Source organism: Apium graveolens, chromosome 5 (genome assembly GCF_009905375.1).
Source record: "Apium graveolens cultivar Ventura chromosome 5, ASM990537v1, whole genome shotgun sequence".
Classification (NCBI taxonomy): domain Eukaryota; kingdom Viridiplantae; phylum Streptophyta; class Magnoliopsida; order Apiales; family Apiaceae; genus Apium; species Apium graveolens.
Genome location: NC_133651.1, coordinates 96,084,261 through 96,107,385, shown reverse-complemented (window position 1 = coordinate 96,107,385; position 23,125 = coordinate 96,084,261).

Here is a 23,125-nt window from a genome sequence, read left to right as displayed (position 1 = left end):
CTTATTTTGGGCCTCTACTGTTGGGCTGAATTATGCAGTTGGGCTTGATGGTTATAACTTTTAATTCTTATTTCCTAATTTTTGCAGGGTTTTTGATTAATATTCATGATATAAATTATTTGTGCGGAGTAAATTTAAGGATTAATCGGTGAAATTTTGCGTTGCAAACCCGAGAATTTATCTGGTACCCGCGAAATTTTGTCGCCGTCCGCGATGACTTTTTACGAGCGGACGGTGGACGGTGATGACGATGTTCTGAGTCCAAAATTTTATAAATAAATAAAATAATTACATAAAATATTTTCAGACTTAATTAATTAATTGCGAATGGTGAGATGTATGTTGTATAAAATAATGGAGCAATATTGTTGATTGTTGTGATTGTTGACGTCGATTATAATCGACGGGTAGTCTTATAATCAAAGAAGTTGCTGCCAAAATTTTCTAAAAAAATATTTGTAAACGTACGCATTTATATTATACGTGTTACCCCTAAAAGTGTTCTGACTACGTGATTACATGATTATGTGTATAATGATTATACGAGTTGGGTTATCGGATTGGGTAATTAGGATTTGAGGATATCAAGCATGTCGGTATAACTAATTAGGGTACTCTGTATTTGTAGATCCCAGTCGAGTTTTTCCAGGATCAAAGTTAGCGTAAAAGTTACTTAAGGTTGTGTAAAGCGTTGCAAGGCAAGTACCCCTGACCATTCATTTATGGTTCAGTACATATGAATAGCTAAATGCTTTATTTTCGTAGTGGAATAGAAACATTTTAAGTTACGTATCCCCTGTAGTTATAAATCACTGTTTTTAAATTATTTTAGGGAAAAATAACTTCGAAAGGTACCTATCTCAAATGAAATGATTTGCGAACTGGATTTTATATGTGTGCTGGTTAAATAAATAATTTTGGAAATGAGATAGGTACAAGTGTTTTGAAAACTGGATAAAACGGTCAGATATGGGATATATTGGGGCCAGAGTAGGCCTATTGAGGTGGCGTAAGAGGCTAATTCAGATGCACATAATATAAAACCGATTAGTCCAGTAGGTTAGAGACCTAACTAGTCTTTGAGTTCCGGAACAGGTAAATGGGATGGCAGATAGAGCCGTCTGGTGTTGATAGCCTGATCAACTATCTTCACATATCCGCTACGTATCTGATTTGGATTTGTGAATTACATAAGAGCATAAGTAGTTGATACAACGATTTTGTAAAAGTGATTAGCATGCTAAAATTGGACTCTGGTATTTACACAACACACGACTATGTTGTTTTGATAAAGTATGCTAGTTAGTGATATCCAGTTATCTCTGATTTTTATTATAAAATGTTGATATCATGATGCAGAGGTATTATTGGCTTCATGGGAGTGGATGCAGTTGAACAGTCTTGCATTCCAAATTTCTTCAGTATATTTCTGGTGTTCTTGGATTGATTTATGAAAGTACCTTCTTCATTTTGCTTGACTTGAAATCCTAGAAAATAGCTAAGTTCTCCCATCATACTCATTTGATATCTTGACTGCATTAGTTTTGTAAACATTTCACAGAGTTTGGCATTTGTAGAACCAAAGATGATACCATCAAAATATATCTGTATCAAAAGTAAGTCCTTTCTATGGTTGAGGTAGAATAGTATTTTATCAATTGTGCCTCTGTTAAATCCACTTTCTAGAAGGAATTGAGCTAAAGTCCCATACCATGCTCTTGGAGCTTCCTTAAGGACATAAAGTGCTTATCAAGTCTGTAGACATGATTAGGAAAATTTATGATCTAAAATTTCTGAAGGTTGTTCCACAGATACCTCTTCTTCCAATTCTCCATTGAGAAAAGTACTTTTCACATCCATTTGAAAGACTTTAAACTTCTTGTGAGCAGCATAAGCCAAAAATATTCTTATAGCTTCCAATCTAGCAACTGGTGCAAATGTTTCATCATAATCAATACCCTCCTGTTGAGAGTAACCTTTAGCAACCAGCCTTGCTTTGTTTCTTGTAATTATGCCATCACTGTCAGTTTTGTTTCTGAACACCCATTTTGTGCCAACAATTAATCTGTTCTTTGGTCTTGGCACTAGGGTCCAGACTTTATTTCTTTCAAATTCATTTAACTCTTCCTGCATTGCTTGCACCCAATCAGCATCTTGAAGAGCTTCTTCCACTTTCTTTGGTTCAGTCTGAGATAGAAAGGAATGATAGAGACATTCATTTGATGTTGCAGTTCTAGTTCTGACACCTATTTCAGGATCTCCAATTATTAAGTCAGGTGTACGTGCTTTAGTCCACTTCCTTGCAGATGGAAGTTGTTCTCTAGAACTGGATCCTCCCACATGATCCATGTTGTCTCCATCAGCATTTTATGATGCTCCCCATGTAGTTATGCTCTTTGAGACTTCAGAAATTGAGTTGGATCCTTCAGGATTTGAAGAATCAGAATTTGGCTCATCAGAACTTAATGAATTAGAACTTGAAGAGCCAATGACAGTTTCTGATGCTTCTTGAGAGTCTTGAGTTATGGTAGGATCTTCAGCTTACTCCCCCATGAACAGGTGCAATTTCCCTTGGAGTAGTTACCACGGTTTCAATGACATCAGAATTTAACCTGTCAGAACTTATAGGATCAGAATTTAAATCTTCATTTTCAAATCTCAGCTGATCATGAAAAGATACATTGATAGATTCCATGACTCTGAAGGCTTTTGTGGAAAGTGGATATCCAACAAAAATTCCTTCATCAGCTTTTAGATCAAATTTTGACAGCTGTTCAGGATGAGTCTTATGAACAAAACACTTACATCCAAATATATGAAAGTATTTCAGATTTGGCTTCTTTTTATTCACCATCTCATATGGTGTTTTTTCATGCTTGTTTATGAGTGTAGCATTCTGTGTAAAACAAGCATTATGCACCGCTTCATCCCAAAAGTAGGTTGGTAGCTTTTCTTCATCAAGCATAGTTCGTGCAGCTTCAATGAGAGTCCTGTTCTTTCTTTCTACAACTCCATTTTGCTATGGAATTCCAGGTGCAAAAAATTCCTGCTTAATTCCATGCTCTTTGCAGAACTCTTCCATGATTGAATTCTTGAACTCAGTGCCATTATCACTTCTTATTATTTTAACAGCATCTTTGACTAACTTATCCAGCTGTCTGACATGATCAGTTAGAGTATATGCAGTTTCATTCTTCTTGTGCAAGAAATACACCCAAGTGTATCTGGTGAACTCATCCACTATAACCATAACATATTTCTTCTTTGCAATAGACATGACATTGACTGGACCAAATAGATCAACATGCAGTAAGTGATAAGGCTCAAGAATTGAGGATTCAGTTTTGCTCTTGAATGAAGATTTTCTTTGTTTTGCCTTTTGACATGAATCACAAAGGCCATCAGGAGCAAATACTAATTTTGGTAGTCCTCTCACAAGATCTTTCTTTACTAGCTCATTAATGTTGTTGAAATTTAAATGAGAGAGTTTCTTGTGCCAATTCCAGCTTTCTTCAATTGATGCTCTACTCAACAGACATATTGCAGAACCATCGGAATTTGTTAAAAGTCTGGCTTCATATATGTTACCATGCCTGTAACCTTTCAGATTCACTTTGCCTGTAGAATTACTTACAACTTCACAGTGTTCTTCAAAGAAATCCACATGATAACCTCTATCACAGATTTGACTCACACTTAGCAGATTGTGTTTAAGTCCTTGGACAAGAGCGACTATTTCAATGATGACATTCCCAAGATTGATATTACCATATCTCAGAGTTTAACCCATGTTTCCATCTCCATAAGAAACTCTTGGGCCATTTTTCTCCACAAAGTCTGATAGCTGAGCTTTATTTCCAGTCATATGTCCTGAACATCCACTGTCAAGAACTAGGATGTTTTCCCTATTGCCCTGCAATCACAAAGACCACTATTGGTTAGTTTTAAGGACCCAGACTTGCTTGGATCCTTTGTCCTTTTTAAGTTTGTTAGCATTTGCAGCGGATTTAATTTCAGAGTTTATGCTAACATGCTGTTTATCAGACTTTATATCAGACTTTGCATCAGAATTTACACTAGAAGGAATTACACTAACTTTCTTCAAGGTTTTATTTGATAATAATCATAATACAAACTATGATATTCCTTACAAGTATAAATGAAATTCCATAAACTACCACAATGAAAAAAAGGATTTTGTGGTTTAAACCTAACAGACTGACTCTTAACTCCTGATTTAAGAGGTAAAGAGTTTATATCTTTATTTTTCCTACAAAAAGAAGCAAGATGGTTAGAGTTTTCACAGTTATAACATTTCTTTCTAGGATCATTAGGAACAGGCATATAATTATTGCTTTTATTCACACATTCCTTTCCATTCCTATTTTTCCTAGCTTCCTTTACCTTGTTCACATTTCTAATCTCTTTCAGCTTATGCTTAAACTGCTTCTTTGTCATTAAGCCTATGTTTACTTCAGCTGGTTTATCCTGTTTTAATTTGTCAGAAGTTGACTTTTCTTTTACTTTTGTCTTAGAATCTTTCATCTTTTCAGAATCAGACATAACAGTTTTGCTACAAATTTAACAGGATTTACCTTTGGCTTAGCAGTCTGTTTAACAACAATTGACTCAATTTGCACAGTTCCTTTCTCACTTTTATCATCTCCATAACCTAAGCCCTCTATCCAGTTTCCACTACTTAGTAAATTCTGAGTTGTTCTGCCAGAGTTAGTCCAAGTTCTGATGATCTCTCTTTCCTTTTGTAAATCAATTTTTAGAGATTTATTCAATTTTAGAACTTCATCTCTAACATACAAAGCCTCATATCTTTCTTTCTTAGTTTGATGAAGAAAAACTAACTCCTTTTCTAAATAGTCATTTCTATTTTTAAGAGAAAGACTTTCAGATGTTAATTTTTCACATGTTAAAGTCTGATCTCTAAAACTAATTGTGACGGCCTCAACCCCGGGGTCAGGAGTTGACGTCACCAACATCAATTATAATCAATAGAATATAATCCAAATCATTATTTATACATATCCATGACCCCTTTTCCAAGACCTTTTCCAGGTTTAAGTATGATTTGGGTTACACAACTAACACAACCCAAATTACCTTACACAATCCTGACCACTAATTTAATGCAGCAACTCAACAGACCTCATCTGGTCTGAACACAACTACCTCAGAGGGGCCTGGCACGGAAGGAACTGGAATTCTGCCCTGACTATCACGGAAGAATCTCCTAGGCATCTCCAATACATATATAAAATATTCTGCAAGGGTGAGCAATGAATTGTTCAGCAGTACCACTATATGAATAACAAGTAAAAATGATTTAAATTAAATTTTTTAAGGGAACAGAATTCATAACTCGTTAGAAAACAAGTAAAACATGTATAAACTAGATATCAAAACTAGCATGCTCTGTAAAACAAAATCAACAGTTGTGTGCTGTGCATAAATACCAGAGTTCAATTTTAGCATGCTATTTTCATTTCCAAAACCACTGTTCCATTACAGGAACCATAAACCATCTGCCCCGTTACGGGGACCCAAAACCATTTGTTCCGTTACTGGAACAACAAACACAATCAGATATGTATTGGATGTTATCTAGGGATGGCTGATCAGGCCTCCACACAAATTATCTAGGATAGTTGGCCGGGCTATCACACAAAATATCTAGGAAAGATGATCGGGCTTTCACACAAAATAACCGGATCCGCAGAGACTATCTAGGTCTCTGAGTAACTATGTTGGACTAATCGATTATGCAATACGCGCAACCGAATTAGCCACTTACGCAACATTATCCAAAATCTGATTTGTTTTATCCAGTTTCAAAATCACCATTACCTATCTCTTGTTAAAATCAATTCTGTCACAGCACACTATTCAAAACCTCTTTTTATTTTAATCACATTTTAGAGATAGGTACTTTCAGAAGTTACTTTTCCCAAAAACATATATTTACCAACATTTTCAAACACAGAGGATACGTAACTTAAAACATTTCTATTACATTACGAGAATAAAACAATAACTATTCATATATACTGGACCATAAAAGAATGGTCAGGGGTACTTGCCTTATAGAGCTTTACAACTATTACTGACTGATTCTGGATCGACTCGGACGCTTGACTATATTGCCTTACTATCAGATTATTCTGGATCCGACTTTGACACTCAGGTCCTGCGCTTAGAACCTTGCTGAGCTTGTCGACTGATCACTAGATTATCTTTGGTTCGATATCAATTCTTGAGTCTCTCGACTAGAACCTACAGAGTCGGAATACCCTACGTTAGACGACCAGGTATGCTTGACATATCCTCGCTAACAACCTACCCATACGGTAACATATCCCGACTCGTACTTATATATATTATTATAATACATAGAACAATCAGGGTTCACATACTCAAAACTCGACTCGATGCTCATTTTCGGAAAGCGCATATACTCGTTATTACAGGAAATAAGTTGTCAGTTATATTTTACAAAATATTTATTTATAATTATATAACTATTTACATTCGACTGGTGGTTCTGATATTTTATAGGATACGTCCCCGGAAATCGGGCAACATCTCCTTTGTTTATTGGACTATCCGTTGAATACAATCGACGTCAATTCACCACAACAATCCATAATCACCACAACAAACATCCGAAAATTCCCAAACGCCAATTCAAATACAACAATTAATTATTACTTGTATTATATATTTTAATTCATATTTTTACAATTTTATTCGTAGGACTCAGAATTAATTCATCACGGTCCACCGTCGACTCGCCGAGGCTCATCACGAATTTCACCAGTTTTTTTTAATAATTTCCCGCACGCAATATATTTATTTATATCATGAAAATTAATCAATAATTTCCCTGAAAAATATCAACCCAAAAATCTGAATTAATACACGCGCAACAGTCGGGAAAATAGCTAGAAACAAAGCACAAAACGAGAGAGACACAGCAATACAGACACACAACACATATGCGCACGCGGTTGCACACACACACGACACGCGCGTGCACCACACCACACAACAGAAACAACACAAAAACTATTAAACCAAGAAAACAGAAACAATCAACTAGGGTAGCGGCCAAGTACCGGAAAAGTAGGCGGCGCCGGAGTTATAGAGCGGCGGCGAAGCACCGTGAAACTCGCGGAAGGAAAGAGATCGATAGGAGAAACTGGGGAGAGGCGGGGTTAAGTGAAAGAAATCAGAAAGCTCGAGGAAAAAAAATCGAACCCTCTAGAAATTGATACCCCCAAAGAGACCGAGAGGAAGGGGATTAACAAACAAAAAGAATGGGGCTTCTGTGAGTTTTTTTTAGTTGTATTTTATTTATTATTATTATATATATATATATTTTTTACACCAACAGCAGCATGGCACGCCTCTAGCCAATTCACAGAAGTTAGACACGTGTATATAAATATGGACACGTACCCCTGCAGCCTGCTTTCCTGATTCGGAATTTCATTTTTAACGAACCAAAACGCGGATAAAATAATCCGAAAATTACCAAAACAGTTTTAAAATTCTCCAAATATTTGAAACTCTAAATAAATAAAATTTTAATAATTTTATAAGCAATTTTTTAAAACACACGACATACCTGCAATTAGAAGTTATGGGACCGAGGTGCACATAAATCAATTTCAGAAAAGTAAGAGAATAGTCTTAAAATATTATAAATATCCCAAAGTTAATAAATCATAAATTTCGTAATTTTAGGATAATTTTTTAGACACAATTTATACCCGCTTTAATAATTAAACGAATCAACGCGCGGGTGAAATTAATCCCAAAAATTTCTAAAATAATTTTAAAATTCTCGGAATATTCCCAACGTAAATAAATATGAGTTGCATAATTTTTGAAGAATTCTGGAATTAAATACGGATTTTACAAATAAATGCAATCAGAAAATCATTCAAGGCTAAATAATTGATGAAATATTGATTTCTAAATTTTATAAAATCCCTAAAATAGATATCGTAATTATGAAACCATAAAAACAATTTTAGAGGCATCCAAATATTTATGGAAATAAATCTGCCATAAAACCACTTTTATAAGTAATAACGAGACAATACAGTTCAACAGACAATTACACAAATAATCCTCGTAAACCACTAACCACCCATAACTAATAATAAACAACACACGACTGAAAGAACCCATACACATATTTTATTTATTTAATCACTCAATAATTACATATTTAGATAATACTAAAAATATACGAGTCGTTATATCCTTTCCCCTTAAAAAGATTATGTCCTCAGAATCTGATCTAACTGAATAAGTGAGGATATTTGTTAACCATATCTGACTGTAACTTCCAGGTAGACTCTTCTACTCAGAAATTTACATACTCACTATGGATACAAATTCATTCATAAGGACTCGCTCTTAACAATCTAGGATTTGGATCGATCATTTCACGCAGAATAAATTTAGATAAGAGCCCATTGGCTCCTAGTCAATGACTTGGTTCGAATCAGATACATATCGCTTTAACATTGACACGTAGAACACGTTATATATATATATACTGCAACTGCGGTGATGCTACCATGAACCACTTTATTAATCTTCCTCGATACCTCAAACGGGTACATATATTTAGGACTCAACTTGCCCTTTCTAAGCAAACCTAACCAATCTTTTCCAAGATGAAAGTTTTGTCAATACCCACAATCCTATTTCTACATCCATACTCTTTCAATGCAGATCCGCCTTCTTTCTTTGTCCATTCCAAGATGCTTCACTCAAGATCTCACAATATCTTTGCTCCCACTTTATCTGACTAGGGTGGGGACCTATACTCATGTTCATACAAGGTTTCGCAAGGCAACATTCTTCTCCTAACATGATAACTTATTAGTATAGGAAAGCTTAATCAATGGTAGGTGATTATCTCAGTTTTCTTTTTAAACCCAATATATATACTCTTCACATTTCTTATATTGTCCGAATTATCTTCTCACTTTGACCCTTCATCTAAAGATGATAGGTAGTACTCATTTTCAACTTAGTTCCAAACATCCAAATACCTCTTACTCATTCTGATCCGTCTAGGCTAGAAAGTAATTTCATATCTTCACTTTTTATCACCTTTCGGTATTCGAGCTCCAACTTTTACTCTTTTCAATTTCCTCAAGAATCTTAATCACATTCAATTCTTTTCTTCTACTCAGGGCATCTGTTACTACACCGGCTTAGCTTAAATGATCGTTAATAGGATAATCGGAATCGTTTGTTAATCTCAGCCAAAATCCATACTTGAAAACTTAACATATAGTTGCTTCCCTTCTAATCTTCATAGGGAAATCCTTGGGCGTCCTACACAGACTTCCTTAATCTTTAAATAGCTGAGGATGTTATCAATAAATACAATTTGCTTATCCAAGTACTCTTTATACACTATGTTCTTTAAATCCTTATAGACGACTCATACACTTGTTACTCCACATGATATCACCAGCCTTGCAACGCTCATAACTCGTTCTAATCGCAATATTTGAGATGTCCTTAAGCTGGATCTTAAGTCAATCCCCGAAAAAAATAACACACTCCTTGAATTAAGTCACATAAGTAATCAATTCTTGATAGGGTTCTTATTCTTATTCTCCATTTTGTTAAATTCCCGCTAATCAGTACACAACCTCGTCATTCCACCCCTCTTCTCTAACAACATCACTGGTGCACCCCAATGGAGTATATCGGGTATGTTTGCTTTCCTCTTTCTAATAGCTTTTATAATTATCGAACTAATTATTTCGTTCCACTAGCCTCCAAAGACTCCAGGACATTTATTTAATACTCAAACTTCCTCCATCTTAAGTATTTTCTTCTTCGTATCTTTAATCATGGTGGATCTACCTTATATCCTTAGCTTATTACTCATTTTTCGCATGATTGGAAGAACTTCTTATATTGCTTCTACATCCAGAAACTTACCTTATTATTGGCTTCTATACACTTTACACTCTGCTTCTTTTAAAACCACTTCTTGCCATACAACAGGACAACCAACCCGATCCTCAAATCACATCAAACTCTTCTAGTTTGAGGGTGTCAGATCAACTGCAACTACGTCCAACTTGTAAATACTCGATCTCTTGGTCCTTTTGAAAGTTCTACCTCTAGCTGTGCTGGATGTTGGCCTTGGGATTTGTATCTTGAATAACCATTCTATAACTCCTCGCAATATGCCCAACCTTTCCATAATTGTGACACGTAACTCCTGGATTTTTCTAGGTTGCGTTCCGACGCATGATGACCTTTATGACCACATTTGAAACATTGCATATTTTGTTTTGCACGAACCATTATGTCTCCTATCACTGGAATTGCAATCCACTACTGGTTTGGCTGACTAAGCTGGAGTAGAAGCAACTAAAGTAGCATTAGACCTAGTCTGAGAGAAACTCTGTCTCCGGAATTTCTTACTCCTGTTTCGGCCAAACCGATTCTATAATTCCTGACTAGATTCTCCTTGGTCTGTCCCGTCTATATCACCTTCAGACTTCCTTTTCTTACCATTCTCTTCCTTAACAGCCAACTTCTGGCCACTTTCCGTTACCAGAGCGGCCTGACCACAGAGGAGTATATCTTGAGTTGCAATGCCACATCTCCTTTGCGAATTCCAGGCTTCAACCCTTGTTGAAACCTCCTTACTTTCTGAATCTCTATACTCACATACTCAGGACTAATTGGGCCAATTTTTGTAAACTTGGCCTCATACTCCAGCACGCTACTTCCACCTTGCTTCAATTCTAGAAACTCAATCTCCATTTGACTCCACATACAATCAGGGAAATACTTTTCCAAAAACAACTTAATAAATCTAGCCCATAAAACAAGACCTTCTCCTATTAACGCACGAGTGGATTCCGACCGATAATTTGCTTCAGTCTTAAGAAAGTAGCTCACATACACTGTCTTAAAATCGTTACTTACTTGAGTGAGGGTAAATGCCTTTTCAATTTCCTTAAGCAAATTTCTAGCAATAATAGGAACCACTTCGCCCTTGAACTCTGGGGATTAACAGACTGAAAGGATTCAAAACTAGTAGTTTGGTTTAGCTCTCATTGTTGATGTTGTTGTTACTGAATCTATTGGATTAACTGCAACTGCTGTTGCTGCTACTGGTGCAATAAATCCAGAATTTCATTTATAGCTAGACCCCCGCAAAACTACTGCTATTTTCTATAGACTGGGCAGTTTTCTTGGGTGGCATTTTCCCGAAATATAACAGGGAATTTATTCAAAACATAACAAGAATGTCTGACAAAAAATATCGTCGTTTAAATGGTGCACCTGTATCAGGAAAATGCTGCCCAATCACAATACCCATGTCTTTAATATCGGGTCCAATTATAAAAGAGATCTAAATTAATAGCACTAGTAACATAGCAACAATGATAGTAGCAGAATAACCAATAGTACAGGAAAACTAAAATACAAAGAAACTAAACACCGTATTATGGCTCCTCAATATATCAGTAACTGACTAACTTCCCGACACTACTCAATTACCATAGCAAATCTAGTCTGGTACACAATGAAACTTGGTCGGCTATATCAGCCACCAATTACACAGAGCTAACTAGTAATTCAAGTCAAGCTTAAGGAACGCTGGACTCTTCTGGGCACCATGGTCCAATTTTCAACCAACCATTCCTCTAAGGATGATTTTTTATCACCCACAAGTGATTCATCAATCACTGAGTTACCTTTCCCGAGGCTATAACTCCATTATTAGATTCCGAACCCTCGCTGCTACCCTTGTTCTTGAATAACAACCTGATTTAAGACTTTCATTCCTCCTGACAATCAACTTTCGCTTACTTATAATACTAGGACTATCCAACTACAGAAGTTGCTGACAATATATTGCCTAGTGACTTTAAATGAAATTTCAAAGTCAAAGGATCAATACTACAGGAAGGACAAGAGAAGAAAATATAGGTATGACTGAGAGCAACCATACAAGTACATAAGATGGCCAGTCTTAGTACCGCATAGCTCACAACACATACTTCGGTGGCAACCCACCAGTCCCTTTTGCCACACAGACAAATGGTCAACTCATATGCATTGATTGCCCCAATCAAGCGATAGAATCTCCGAGAAAAGAAACAAAGAAAAAAAATCATAAATAGGAAGGGGTGAATCTGATTTATAATGAGATCAATAGAACCCTAAGTGGCTTACTTCGGGTTCATAACTTTCTCACAGGAAAAAAATAAACAACTTATGGAATAGGAAACAATTACTCTAGAAACAAAATACATTTCAAGTAAGAAATAGAAGGGTTCAAAGATACCACCTCCCATTATGATCCACATTCACTATAAAACTTGGCCGTCATAGCAGCCACTGACTATTATCATGCTATCCGAACTCACCAAAGTCACACACTCGGTCCAGTAACATTCCTTGACATAGAAAATGCGATATTTAGAAATAACGTTGGTTTCTCTTCAACTGACACATCAAGGTCCTCTCAGAAACTGACTTCTCGCAATCAACTCGAGAGGAAACTAGAAACCTCTATCAAACCTACCAATAATACATATAAGAAGGGGACATACTCTAAACTAGGGCAGTTTCAGCCAATTCTCAACAGACGTCAGGGTTACGCTTTCGAAACCCTCAACTGAACTCATAGACTCACTCCTCTGATTGAGTTGCTGACTTCTATATTCATATAAAACTTTCTACACTCTTCTGACTCTATTCCTAACCTAAATCAGGGACTCAAACCTGTAGCTCTGATACCAACTGTGACGGCCTCAACCCCGGGGTCAGGAGTTGACGTCACCAACATCAATAATAATCAACAGAATATAATCCAAATCACTATTTATACATATCCACGACCCTTTTTCCAAGACCTTTTCCAGGTTTAAGTATGATTTGGGTTATACAACTAACACAACCCAAATTACCTTACACAATCCTGACCACTAATTTAATGCAGCAACTCAACAGATCTCATCTGGTCTAAACAAAACTACCTCAGAGGAGCCTGGCACGGAAGGAACTGGAACTCTGCCATTGTTATCATAGAAGAATCTTCCAGGCATATGCAATACATATATAAAATATTCTGCTAGGTTGAGCAATCAATTGCTCAGCAGTACCACTATATGAATAACAAGTAAAAATGATTTAAATTAAATTTTTTAAGGGAACAGAATTCATAACTCGTTAGAAAACAAGTAAAACATGTATAAACTAGATATCAAAACTAGCATGCTCTGTAAAACAAAATCAACAGTCGTGTGTTGTGCATAAATACCAGAGTTCAATTTTAGCATGCTATTTTCATTTCCAAAACCACTGTTCCATTACAGGAACCATAAACCATCTGTCCCATTACGGGGACCCAAAACCATTTGTTCTGTTACTGAAACCACAAACACAATCAGATATGTATTGGATGTTATCTAGGGACGGCTGATCAGGCCTTCACATAAATTATCTAGGATAGTTGGCCGGGCTATCACACAAAATGTCTAAGAAAGCTCATCGGGTTTCACATAAAATAACCGGATCCGCAGAGACTAGCTAGGTCTCTGAGTAACTATGTTGGACTAATCGATTATGTAATGCGCACAACCGAATTAGCCACTTACGCAACATTATCCAAAATCTAATTTATTTTATCCGATTTCAAAATCACTTTTACCTATCTCTTGTTAAAATCAATTCTGTCACAGCACACTATTCAAAACCTCTTTGTATTTTAATCACATTTTAGAGATAGGTACTATTAGAAGTTACTTTTCCCTAAAAACATATATTTAACAACATTTTCAAACACAGGGGATACGTAACTTAAAACATTTTTGTTCCATTACGAGAATAAAACAACAGCTATTCATATATACTAAACCATAAAAGAATGGTCAGGGGTACTTGCCTTACAAAGCTTTACAACTATTACTGACTGATTCCGGATCGACCCAGACGCTTGACTATATCGCCTTACTATCAGATTATTCTGAGTCCAACTTTGACACTCAGGTCCTGCACTTAGAACCTTACTGAGCTTGTCGACTGATCACTAGAGTATCTTTGGTTCGATATCAATTCTTGAGTCTCTCGACTAGAACCTACAGAGTCGGAATACCCTACGTTAGATGACCAGGTATGCTTGACATATCCTCTCTAATAACCTACCCATACAATAACATATCCCGACTCGTACTTATATATATTATTATAATACATACAATAATCAGGGTTCACATACGTAAAACTCAACTCGATGCTCATTTTCGGAAAGCACATATACTCGTTATTAGAGGAAACAAGTTATCAGTTATATTTTACAAAATATTTATTTATAATTATATAACAATTTACATTCGACTGGTGGTTCTGATATTTTACAGGATACGTCCCCGGAAATCGGGCAGTGTCTCCTTTGTTTATTGGATTGCCCGTCGAATACAATCGACGTTAATTCACCATAACAATCCATAATCACTATCAGATAAACTTTCAGTTTCTGAATCATCATCATCAGAATATGATGACTCTGAATCTGACTTTATGATGAGAGCCTTTCTTTTGCCCTTCTTTGAGACAACAACTTTAGGAGACTCCTCCTCAGCTTTAAGAGCAACTGTCCTTGACTTTTTTCAATGCATCTTGCTCCTTTGATCCATCTCAAGTTCATAAGTCCTTTTGATTGCATCAGTTCCCTGGCATACTCTTAAGTGAGTATAGTCCTCCTGTTCTTTTTGATTGCATCAGTTCCCTGGCATCTTGTCTCTAAAGCATCCCATATCTCCTTTGCAGTCTTGCATCCAATTACCCTGTTTGACATGACATTATCAATGGCACTATGCAGCAAATGCCTTACCCTTACATCCTTGGAAATAGATGAGATATCTTCAGGTGTGTATTCACCTCTCTCCTTTGGTATGGTCTTTTCTGGTTGATCAGCAACTGCAACAGAGAGCTTGGTAGGCTTATATGGTCCTTCATTAATTCTGTCAAGGTATTCTGGATCTGTAGCTTCCAGAAACATAGCCATCTTCACTTTCCATATGGGATACTCAGAAGGTCTCAGTATGGGAACCCTAATAGTCTCATATCGACTGTGGGTTTGAGTGTTTTGAGTTTCTTGAGTTTTGGTGGGCTTAGTTGGGGTTTGTGTTTCTTCAGACATGATTGTTTGTTTGGATCTTTACTGTATGTGTGATACCACTTGTTAGGTCACACAACACTATAGAAAAGGGTTGAATATAGTGTTTATACAACAGACTTTGTTACAATACAAGTATATTCAAATAAACTTTGTTACAATAGAACTGTTGTTCTCTCTCAGTGATGAACAATATCACTAAGAGCTGCTAGGTTATAATGTATATATCTTCTCGATAATGATAACACATATAGTGTAAACTCTAAGCTGTGTTTATATAGTACACGGTTACAAGATATCTTCTAATTGATATGGAATATAATTTTGTCTCCTAAAATATATCAATCAGATATCTTCTACAAGTCTTCTAGTCCTCTAACTCTTCATTGTATATCTTCTTTTGTTTGAGTCCATATCTTCTCCTGTAAATCAGCCGCATTCCTTATCTGAAGTCTTCCCGAACTTAAGTCCTGATATATATCTTCTGACGCCTTAAGTTCTGATATTAAGTTCTGACTTCAGTAAGTTCTAATTTCCAGTAAGTCCTGATAAGTCCTGTTGTTAAGTTCTGAAAACTAAACACAAATCACATTAGACATGACAATTCAAATATATCTAACACATTTAGATAGTTTTGACATCATCAATTGGAACTTGTCAATAATTCCATAATGAATAAGTTGGGGGAGATTGTTAGGAGCAATTGATGATATCAAACAGAAGCTATCACAAGCATCGACAGATGATAATTTCTAGCATCGACAGATGATAGTCACAAGCATGGACGGATGTTGATATTCGACGAATAATGATATCAACGGATGATGATGTCAACGGATGATGAAATCAGTATTTGTCATATTATTTGATCTTTGAGGAGGAAAAGGAAATAGGAACTCAAGTCGGTGAAGGACTTTATCTCAGAAGCAATTGTATAGGTTTCCTTGTTGTTAATAGAATAGGATTTCTTATACATTGGTAGCTGCGCTCTATATAAGGCACATATTAGGTTCATGCTATAAGAATTGCGACATTGTTATATCTTTCACATAACCAAGTAGCTCTTAAGGATATTTGTTCATCCTTTTTGAAAGAGTATGATTGTAAAAAGTTTTTATAAGATTATGTGGCGCCCTCCAAACCCGGGTCAGAAGTTTGGGGTCCACACACAAACACACCTTATTTATAACCTGCTTATAACAATAATAAAGGTAATAATAATAATAATATGCAGTGGCCCTACTTACCAACTACCACGGACCGCAACAGGTTAAAGTATGCACACAAGCCAAACACACACACTTATATTACAAACCATCCAAATCCTAACTATTCAAACTCAAAACTGAGTATTAAACATTATTACAAACTTTTACAAACTTAAATTATCTCAAAAGATGCCTACTAGCTTAACTCGATCAACCTGAACCCCTAGCTCTCGCGCTGGACTGGGGATCCTCGCTACCAACTGGTTCCTTCTTAGCTGGAAAAGAACAATATCGCACAAATGAGCTAACTTGCTCAGCAAGTCACAATGACAAGACTGCGAATAATGATCATCAAGTGAAAAGGGTTATGATATCAAGTGAACAATGAATTATGATTTAGAATTGGATATTATATTTTCATTTTAAAAACCAAGGCTAGGCTGCTGATCACAACCGTCTACTCCTCGACTATCTGTTTCACTTTCCTATGCCTTGCCTCTTCTGCTCACATATCATAAGGATATATCAATATTCAACTCATACGATTATATTCGATACACACTTCTAACTACCCTTCGTTTTACCCAAATCCGATTAGCGGATTGAAAGTTACGATATAAACAAGTAAACACCGAACATATAGACCGACAATCAAATAACATGTGACATATAACACATAACACGTCAAATAATCAATGACATATCATTTATAGAGGAGTCTCGGGTTGTAAACAGGCTTTCGGGTATTTAAAATGATTTTAAAAACATTTTTCGGAATTAAAACGGGTCGTTGGATCAATTTTAAAGTAACAAACAGGGTTCCGTTGGCCAAATCTGAATTCAAAACAATTTTATAATAATTATCGAGCCTTGAAAACAATTTAAAATAATATTTTAAAGTTCGAAACTATTTTTCGGAATTTTTAAACCATTTTTAAATAATTAATTAAAATCAATTAATAATTAATTAAATTAATTAATTTTCGAATTAATTGACCAATTAATCAATTAAATATTAACTGAAATTAATTAACTAATTAATTCAGATTTATTTTTGAATTAAAAATAATTTTTGAAATTAAAATAATAATTTTTGGAATTTTCAGAAATTAAAAACGAATTTTTTATAATTAAAATAAATAGAAAATATGATTTTTAAACATTTTTAAAACAGGAATCCTATTTCTGCAATTTTCTAGAAACTTCAAGGACCAAACTGTATCGTTCCCAAAAGTTAAGGTACTAAACTGAAATTTTGCAGAGGGGTCGCCGGAAAATGTTCTGTCTCGCCGGAGAAGAAGATTCCGGCGTCCTCACCCCACCAACACCTCCAGATCACATCTACACAATACCAGGAACATAACCATGCTACCAAATCACTCAACCCATCCCTGAGTTGGCCGGAATTTGGCCGAGAAATTCGCCAGTTTCCGGCGAACTCGACGTAAACTTTAAAACACAACTCCCTTCGATTCAGACATCCCCTGTTAACGAGCTATATACCAATCGATTGCAAATTTTATAAGGAACACAACCCACTATAGTACAACAGCTAATAACTCCTAGATTAAAAATCCCTAAATTTCAATAAAGAACATTCATACGGGTTATAAACCCTAATTTCAAAATTCGAAAATCAAACTCAATTTTGAACATGTTATTGAACTCCAAATCAGTCATATAATATATCAAAATCATCAGGAAAACAAGCTCTACAACATGCAATCATCAAATCATTCAAACAATCATCCGAACAAAAATTCATATTTTTAATCAAATTAATTCGAAAATAAATAAAAATATAGAAAATAAACCTTGATTTCTGCAGTTCTGAAACTTGAAGAAACTGATAGAACACTCCGAGACCTTCGATTTGGTTACTCGAGCTTTCCAAACAGAGATCACTAACACCTTGATTTGTTGGTTTGATTCTCAGAAAGGTTTATGAATATATGAATTTTCTCTGGAAAATTATATAATTACTGTTTGCAAATGATTTTCGGTACGAAATAAAATACGGTAAAAGCTATTTATAATTACGGAAAATTAGTATCCCGTTGGATCATTCCGGATATAAAATGGTACGTTTATTTATAAAAACTGATCCAAACGGTACCAGTTTTCAAGATAATTATCCAAACCAGTACAATTTGTACTGCGGTCTGGGTCTCAGCACCTGGTTACACGTATTACGAGGTGATAATTGTGATAGTTTAATAGAAAGATCCTGTTTATCGAAAATACAAGATTTTACGATTTACCGAAACGAATAATGTATCTGTAACACCCCCAGATCCGGGGTCGGGGATCCGGGTCGTCACGGTCTTTCTTTCCACAATATCACTTCACTTAATTAATAATAATAACCTTATGCTGTGACCCCACACTAACACACACCACAACCCGTTATAGTCTCAGAGATGAAATTTAAATAAGTACAAGTCTTTGAATCCACAATTTAAAAGTTATTACAACCCAAAATGATTACTTGATAAATTTACAGTTAATTTCCATTATCTGCCACAAGTTATAATTATACATAATTGATTCTCAAAAGTAGATGGTCTGATCTACAATAGATCTACCTCTGCAGCTATAGCAGCTACAACATCAACGGGAAGACGCGGGACGCTTCCCACGCGCTTGCGCTGGGTCTGCTGGAGTCTGGCCATCTTTCCTAACTGTTGTTGTGTGATGAAGAAATAAAGCAAGGGTGAGCAGCAAGCCCACCAAAATAATATGTATAATGATTAACAATATATGAGCCTTCTCATAGCACTCATGAAAGTCTTGGTCAAAAGAAATGAACCAAGTTGATATCTTAATGCGATGAAGTCGCAAAATATTCAGTATATATATATATACATATATACTTTTCAAAATATGGGAAGTCCTCTTCCATGCATAATACACACAGAGTTCCAGTTTATAACTGTATATATAAAAAATATCGTTGCAAGGTGATCTCATATATCTAACCTTGTCTCAACGTTTTTCCGAAAATCTTTGTCATTCATAAGACAATCATTAACTAGATATAAGTTTAAAAGATGAAGTTATAAGATACCCCAAAATACTTATATCTTTCCCAAATACTACTTGAACTACCCCCGTTCAAGTTATAATCAGTTTCAAAGGTTCATCACATAGATGAGACTACAAGACAAGATTTGAATAGATTCAATCTTTGAATATCATTATAAATAATGAAGTTACGAGATACTTCATTAAGTCCCGATATATAAATATATTCATATATATCTCCCATACATTTCCTGAAAACCTCTGTCATGTAAAGTATGAACAGAGTTGCAATATCCAATGAATTTGGAAGGAAAAGAATTTTGGCATAAACCAGATATCTTGCTGATCAGGCAAAGATACCAATAAGTAACCTTTTCTACTGTAGATGGATGAATTCCTCACCGGTCATCACCCTGGCCGCATTAGGACCTCGCGCTAGACCGTTACCCGGCCCCTCACGCGTTGATGGACTGCCACCCAGCCACTTACACAATAATAGACCGTACCCCGGCATGTCGCTTATGCCGACTCAATCAAATGGACTTACTTCCCGAACATTGGGCAAGTAATCAAATTGTTTTCTCAAAACAGCAACCTCGTTGCGAATATAAAATACACCACAGAGCCGGATTCCCCAGGTTTTGAGCGAGTATTTAAATCCCCTTAAAAGGAAGATCTTAAATATAAAAATGAGTTTTGGAATCCGCTCTGACTTTTAAAAATCATTTTGAAGACTCGAAAACACTTTATAGAGTGTTTGGAGTAAAGCTGATTTAATGAGGTAAATCAGTCCCCAGAATATTTAGAAAATGACTGAATATTATTATTTAAATAATATTCCCATAAAGAATAGTCTTTATAAAAATAATTGAAGTAGAAGTATTAAAATTTATACTTGAAACGAGTATTAAATAACCAAAGATATACTTATATGAAAGTATTATCTTTATTTGAATAATCGAAAATAAGTTTGATTATTAACACCTTATTCTTTAATAAAATAAAGAATATATTTCAGCAAATAATCGGAGTCATAGATCCTCAAATTAATATTCAAATAATATTCATTAAATAATATAAACTGAGTCATAAGCCTTAGAATGAATATTCAAATTATATTCAGATAAATAAATAAAAGAGTCATAAGCCCTCGAATGAATATTCAAAATAATATTCAGATAAATAAATAAAAGAGTCATAAGCCCTCGAATGAATATTCAAAATAATATTCAAATAAATAGATAAAAGGAGTCATACGCCTTCGAATGAATATTCAAATAATATTCAAATAAATAAATAAAAGGAGTCATACGCCTTCGAATGAATATTCAAATAATATTCAATAATAAAATAAAGTTAAAGTTATCGAATAAACCTTATTCGATTAATAGTTTTGAAAACTATGACCATATATATATATAAATATATATATATATATATATATATATATATCCATATCCATATATACAAAATCTACTCGGGATCCTCGACTCCCGGTTTTAGAAAATATTTTCACCTTTGGGTCCCTATACTAAGGGTATATGCAAGATACCGCTATCCTCTAGCATAGGTATTATCAACTGAACCAACAGATATATATATTTCAAGAATATGAAACAGGCATGCATATATACCATATCACATGCTACAATATATCGCAAGAATTTGCTAAATAACCAACATGCATCTATCGCAAGATAATGCATATACAAGTGTATACATCACAACAACAGTATAACGGATAGAATACTTGCCTGAGCGACTTGGAGTGATAAAAGGCTCGGGACGAGTCTGGTAACCTATAAACAACAAGTAAGTTGGAATTAAACCAAAATCACTTGTAAATCTATACTTTAACTAACTTAGACTCTAACGCTTGTTTTGCGCTCACTGATTCGCTTAAGTCACTCGGGTACCCTCGGCTCCACCATTTTTAATAATTTAACCTTTACGAGTTTTAAAGCGATTCCTTCACGAGTGTCTTACCAACTGCCTAACACACTTACCATAAATGTTTCATACATTAATTAACCCTTTATGGTCTTTAACCTATGTTTCAAAGTAAGGCGAGGGGAAATGTTTCGTTCGCGAAACGCCGTTACTTGAAACGGTCGATTCTCCTAAACCGTGCATCGGAATTGAACGAACTACATATCAAAACGAAGCTCGTAACATGAGCTATCTAAACATGGCAGTGGTCATAATCTAGCAGGGGGTTCTCGGGTCCTAATGTTATGCACAAAAACAGTCCAAAGAAAATCGGACGTTACGACGGCTATGTTTACGCGATTACCAATATTTATACCACTCCAATTCTTTATCAATTCACTACAAACCACCCAACCATCATCAATACATCAAACACAACTTATATCAAGGCAAAGTCAGTCCATAATCTCAAGGTTTTCCAACTTATTCAATCACAAACATGATCTACTAACCATAACTTAAGATTCATTAACCATTAACCAAGATTCATATCCAAAATCACCACAAATCCAACCAAACTATCTAACATACATGAATCTTGCTATACATACATGGATATTTCTATATATACATTAATCCATCCATAAACTCATCAAAACTCAAAGTTCAAACTATAAGTTAAAGGTGAAAGTTGTTTATACCTCCTTGAAGCTTCCTAACACAACCCAAGAGCTTTTAATGCCTAAAAGAACCTTGATCCTTGCTTGTATAACCTTAATCTTTCATAAAAATTCAAGAAAACTAAAGTTATTTCTTGAAGGTTACTATTCACCATCTTCTTCCTTGATTTATTGGAAGAGATTGTGAAGGAATTAGGAGCTTAAACTTATAGCATATCCATATCTATGTACAAGGAAGCTTAGATAATTACCTTGTGATTTAACAATGCTTGGAACTTGATTTTTGAAAATCTTGCCCTTAAAAAAGATGAAAAGCCGAGAGCAAGATGATGAGAATGAAATTATTTTGTGTTTTTTGATTTGTTTGGCTTAGCTTGGTTGTTTTTTGTTTTGTTTTTGGTTAATGACCAATTTAACCTTGATTTTGTGTGGTTATAAACTAACCACATCTCCTTCCCTTTATGTCATGCTTGCATCACTTTGTGATGTCATCACCCCTCCTTTGTCCTCTTTCTATTGGTTGGATGACACCATCCTCTCTTATCCTTTTGATTAACTTCCTAATTGTTTGCCTAATGACCGCTGATCTGTTATACGGTTCGCTTAACTTTCGTTTTCGTTTATCGTTTGAAGGATCATACCCGGGATCTTATTACTTAGGTTCCCTTAACCTTTCTCAATACATTATATTCCTTTTTATGATCCTCTCTTATAATCCTTTAATTTAAATCCTTTTTATCCTGTTACCTTTTTCTCAATTCTCTCCGTATCTAGTGGATTTCCGGGAAAAATCAAAGTGTTCAGAATTGGATTCTGACGATCTTTACATACACTTATATACCACATAGAGTACTAATAATATCCCAGAATATCCATATCAGAACCCCTACATAGTGTGGCATGAAAAGTTTTCTCATTCAGCAAAAACACTATTCATAAGGGTTTCAAAAATTTCCAAAAATTGGGGTTATTACAGTCTCCCCTCCTTAAAAGGATTCCGTCCCGGAATCAGATAGAAATGAATAGGGATACTTTCTTAGTATCGCACTTTCTAACTCTCAAGTCAATCTTCCCATATTGTGGTTCTA